Raw genomic sequence first — 6,000 nt, forward strand, 5'->3', positions numbered from 1 at the left:
GGAGAGATTCTTGCCTTAGATATTTCAGGATATCAAAAACAAATTTTAAAATTTATAATTATGTTAGTTATTTTATATTTAGTTATAATTTTATAGGAATCTGTTATTCCTGCTCCATTTTCAAATAACCCCAGGGAAAATGTTGTAGTTAGTCATGCATCATACCATGCTTTTTTCATCCCTAATACTGCTATTTGAACAGAGGTTCCTGGTTAATAAATTAAATAGGAGAGATTATGATATCCTGTTATAAGGAATTACTTTTCATGTTATGCCTCAAAGGAGAGATAAATCTTCCCACGGAGAGGAATTTAAAATATCTCTTCTTTTATAAGAGTCAGGTTCCTGGTGCTTATTTCAGTGAAAATGTTCTCTAATATTATGACAAAAGTGCAGTACCAATATATGTTTAGGGAGTCTAAAGGCTTGGAAGTTTGCGTTCAAGTAAAGTCAGAAACTAACTTTTCATTTAAATAATCCTTATTGATCACTGTAGTCTTAGGTAGTGCTACTTACATGTATCACAAACTATTAAATGAAACAAAACCTCTATTGAACTGAAGACTCAGTACAAAGAAGATGGTATGTTAAGCAAGGAAATCTTAAGTTTTCTTACCACACCAAAGAAGAAAAAAAAGAAAAAGTAATATGAGGTGATGGATGTGTTTATTAACTTGGTTGTGGTGATCATTTCAAAATGTCTATGTATACAAACCCATCATTTTGTACACTTAAATATATACAATTTTGTTTGTCAACTATACTTTAATAGCGCTGGGGAAAATAGAAAAAAAAAGAAAAAATGGGAGAAAAGTTAATTTGCCAAATTTGCTCATTAATACAGATATAAAATCCTATAGAAATGCAAATAATATGGGGCACCTGGGTGGCTCAGTCGGTTGGGCTCAGTCTGCCTTCTGCCCAGGTCATGATCCCAGAGTCCTCGGATTGAGCCCTGTGTCTGGCTTCCTGCTCAGCAGGGAGCCTCCTTCTCCCTCTCCTCCCAACCTGTGTGCTCTCTCTCACTATCCCTGTCACTGTCTCTCTCTCTCTCAAATAAATAAAATCTTAAAAAAAAAAATATGAGTAATGTAATATCTCCAGTCAGACTGGGTTCAGTGAGTTTGCCTCCAGGGGCTTCTGGACTATAGCTAGGGGAGGCTGGAGTCACGTCATTGGCCATTTTACGTTCACCATAGGCACCAAAGTCTGCGGGCCAGTCCCTGGAGGCACAGGTGAGCATGACTCTTCCTGGATCCTAGGACCACAGGGGTGAATTGGTCACCTGGGCGCAGGCCTGCCTTGGCGATTTTGGACTCCATGGGGATGTCACAATTTCCTACTGGATCCCTAAGCACCCACAAAGGCACTTTGTCTGTGGATGGCTGCCAAATTATTGTTGCTGAGGGAGGATATGGGAAAGGGAGCTCTTATTCTTCCATCTTGCTGATATCACTCCTCTTTGTCCTTTAATATCTTTGCCAGATTTTGTTATCAAGTAATGCTGAGAGGTGATTAGTTAGAAAATTCTCTGTGGACCACATGTCTTGTGAGTGAGGCTCTGACTACCATTTATTCCAGACAATCTTTACAGATCCTTGTATAGTGAACGGCTTTGGGAACAAGAAATACTGTCTGCCTTTAGTAGGTAACTGTCTAGTATAAAGAGATAATATCTCTAAAGCAAAGATTAGGTAGACTTCCAAAAGATTTGAGTTCCCTAAGCCTGCTGCCCCTGTCCTGAAATACAACTCACTGAATGTACTGGAGTCAACTAGCTCTCTCTACATTACACTAGAATAATGGCTTATGAGTTTAAATACATGTAAAATTAAAATATTTAACAACAATAGGATAAAATGTACACAAGATATAAATGGAGTTACAGTGTTCTACATACCTTACATTTTACAGGAAGTTTTAAAATCATTAATTTTTCTTATGTAAAAGCATAATAACTGAATTTCATAACTCATATAACCACAAAAAGCATATCAAGTTAGTATATAATTAACAAGCTAATAGAAAGGAAATGGAATAATGAAATATATCAATAGTTCAAAAATGTTGAAAGAAACACAACATAGATGGCAGAATTATTAAACATGTAGTGAAGTGGTAGACTTAGCTAAAAAAATAATTATATTAAATACATATGTTCAAATACATCCATTTAAAAATCTGTCAACCTAGATCAGGGTAGACAAACATTTTCTGTAAAAGAACCAGATAGTAAATGTTTTGGATTTGGTTGGCCATATAGTTTCTATCAGAACTGCTCAACCTTAGGGTTGAAGCATGAAAGTAGCCATTTATAACTGAATGAACAGGGTTGTGCTTAGAAAATTGAATTTACAAAATAAGGGGTGGGCAAGATTTAGCTAGTTGGAAGCAGTCTGCTGACTCCTGGTCTACAGCTTAATAGAATATTTAGTAAAATATCCTTAATGTTAATAAGAAATACCTTATTTTATTTTTACTTTTTAAGATTTTTATTTATTTGAGAGAGAGAGCATGAGTGGAGGAGAGAGGGGAGAAGAAAACTCCCCTGCTGATCAGGGAGCCTGACTCGGGGCTTAATCCCATCATGACCTGAGCCAGAGGCAGATGCTTAACCAACTGAGCCACCCAGGCATCCCAGAGTTTACCTTAATATATATGTATGAGAAAGCTTGAAAGTGGTAGGTTTAAAAAGGCAAGTATTAGGTGCACAAATATTGTTTAGCTATATAATAGCAAATAAAACACACTTAGAGATAAAACGTATTACTAGAAACAAAGCATACCCAAATATTAATGTTAAATAACAGAAAAAATAAAATGCTAAATTTCTATAAACTTAAACATATAATTTGAAAATATATTAAAACAACAGGACAAAAAAAGGAGAAAGAGACAAATTGGGTAAGTGGGAGAAGACTGATCATTGTTCTCTTAGTAACTGACAAAAAAAAAGAAAGACCAAATTTTATTAAAAACATGAAAGAGTTGTAATACATAAAAATTATAAAATATGTTAAAATAAAAATCATCTTAATTGACATTCACAGAACATTGTATACGACTGTTATCGTGAATATTGTCTACATATTTTAAACTTGTTAAGATGCTATTACTGTTTATAAATACCAATTTATATTTAGATTTGTTCACATATTTACTCTTCCATTGCTTTTTATTTTTTCCTGAATATTTATTTGTGCTTCCTTCTGCCTCAAGAATGCCCTTTGTTACATTCTTCAGCACAGTTTCTTTGGCAATAAGCTTTCTATTTGGTTATCAGAAAATTTCTTCGTTGTTTACTTCATTTTAGAATTCTAAGTAGTTGTTTTGTTTTGATACTTTAAAGATGTAATGGCTCTCAATTTTTCTCTTGAGAAGCCAGATGTAAATCTTACCTCTCTTTCCTCTAAAGAAACATGTCATCCTTCCACAGTCTGACTGCTCTTTATCTTTGGTTTTCAGTTATTTATAATTTGTCTCTATATGGTTTGATTTGTATTCATCATGAATTTTTTGCAATGAACTTCTTAAAACTATGACTTTATGTCTCTTTGCAAATATTGTTTCTGTTATTTTTGGAATCAATAATAATACATTTGATCTTTTCACCATGTTCCATAAATATGTTATATTTCTTTCATTTTCTAATCATCTTTCTTTGTATGTTTAAATCTGGATATTTTCTGCTGTGCTATTTTCCAGTTGACACATTCCTTCTTCAACTATATCTCATCTACTGTTAAATCTATCCACTGAGTTCTTACTTTCAATTGTTATTTTGGGTTCTTAAATTTCCATTTGAGAACACCATATATATTCCAATTATTTCATTATATTCGCCAGCTTGTTATTAATTTATTAAGTTAATTAATCACAGATATTGGGTCTGCTTGAAAGTAAATTTGATTTTTTGTAAAAGCTGGGTTTTTTTTTATACTTTCTGCTTAAGCCTGTGGTATAGCCTCTGGTAGTTTAAACTGAAAACTGAAGTTATTTATCAGTGACCCTCCCTTTTGCTGGTCTTTGAACTACCCATCCCTTGTGAATGGCTAAAGCTCTGTTAAGCAACTCAAGGGAGAGAATAAGCCTAAATATTTTGCTTCCTTTTCTTTTCAAATTCTGAGCATCTTAGTTCCTTGCTACCGTCCTGACATTTTGACACTTTCATGTAGATTTTAGTTTCCAATTGTGTTTATTTTTCCTAGGTGTTCTCAGTGGGAGTGTATTCACATTAAGCTAATTTATGATCACTAAAAGCAGAAATACCCTTTGCCCACATTTTTGGTGACAAACTTTACTGAGATGGAAAAACTAGAAAACGAAATAGTTTGGTGTTTATAACCAATTCCACCTTTAAAAAGATGGATTTGAGGTACTAATGGGATACATTAATAAAATTTTCAGATTCAAGTTGGATATACAAGTTTATCATTTGGATGATCTTAATTATAGATTCAAGTTGACGATTAAATCCAATGAGATGTGTAAGTTCTTATAGGAATATAGCTTTAGAGACCAAAAATAAAAGAGGGTCTAGATAGAAGCTCTGTGGAATTGCAAAATTCAGATTATAGTGGAGAAGAAGGATACTGTCAAGGAAAATCTTAAGAAGCAAGCAAAGAAGAAGGAAGGAAGTCAAGATAATATGTTCCTCTGAAGACTAACAGAAGAAAAATATTTCAAGAAAGAACAGTCAATTGTGACAAATAAATCGTACACTTCATTAAGATGAATCCAAAAATGTATGAATTGGAAATGGATTTTGTAATGAAGTTTTTCTATTAGAATAGCTGGGTGAAAAACAGGGGAGTGGGATAAAAATGAATGAATACTATAATTTACAGCAATTTTATGAACTAGGAAACCTTTTTAAAAAACTCCTAAAACACCACGTAATATTTTGCACAATATAAGAAACATTATTTTAGGGACACCTGGTGGCTCAGTCGTTAAGCATCTGCCTTCAGCTCAGGTCATGATCCCAGGGTTCTGGGATAGAGCCCCACGTCAGGGGGGTCCCTGCTCAGCAGGAAGCCTGCTTCTCCCTCTCCCATTCCCCCTGCTTGTGTTCGTCTCTCACTGTGTCTCTCTGTCAAATAAATAAATAAAATCTTAAAAAAAAAAGAACATTATTTTACATGCAAAAATGAGTTTACAGAAAAAGAACAAAAGATCCCTAGAGGCTAGAAACAAAAAGGAGCTAGAAAGACGGCTATGAATTGAAACAAAAATTTCTACTGCCCATGTCTGTAACAAAAGACCTGCATTTGAGGCACCTCATAATAATATTACCAAATGTAATACATATTATATAATTCTTGAAAATAAATTATAAAATCACAAAAATGTGTTAAGTGGAGCTAAAACAGAAATTAGAGTAAAATGTTTAAAAATGCATGTATTTAAACAGAAACACTTAGAAATAATGGGGTGAACTCAGATGTAGGAAATAAAAAAAAAAGATACAGAACAAATCCAAAGGGAGTAGAAACAGGAAAATAAAAAGTTCAGAAACAAATTAATATATGAAAAATAAATTGAGAGATTCAATATAGCTAAAAGTTGATTATTTCAAAAGATGAATACAAAATTCTCTCTGAAATTTGGCCAAAACAAACATACACATACACACACACACAAACACACATGTGAGAGAGAGAGAGGAGGAAAAAATATTTTAAAAATAAAAAAAAATAGAGAATATGACCTACTTTTAACCAATAGATTTGGCACATCAATGGTTAAATAAATTTAGCAAGTTGAATAATTTTATCAAAAACTGGTAGTTACTAGAAATTATAAAAAGAAATAGAAAATCTGAATAAACATGTAATGATTAGAAAAGTAGATTCAGTATTAAAATAATCCACAAAAAATAAAATGAGCACACAAAGTAAACAACAGTAGTAAAAAATCAGACCATAATTTTATAGCATGTTTTAACAAACATTCTAAGGACATATTATCCTAACCCTGTACAAATTCTTTAAGATGATA

Source organism: Neomonachus schauinslandi, chromosome 6, assembly GCF_002201575.2.
Source record: "Neomonachus schauinslandi chromosome 6, ASM220157v2, whole genome shotgun sequence".
NCBI classification, from domain to species: Eukaryota; Metazoa; Chordata; class Mammalia; order Carnivora; family Phocidae; genus Neomonachus; species Neomonachus schauinslandi.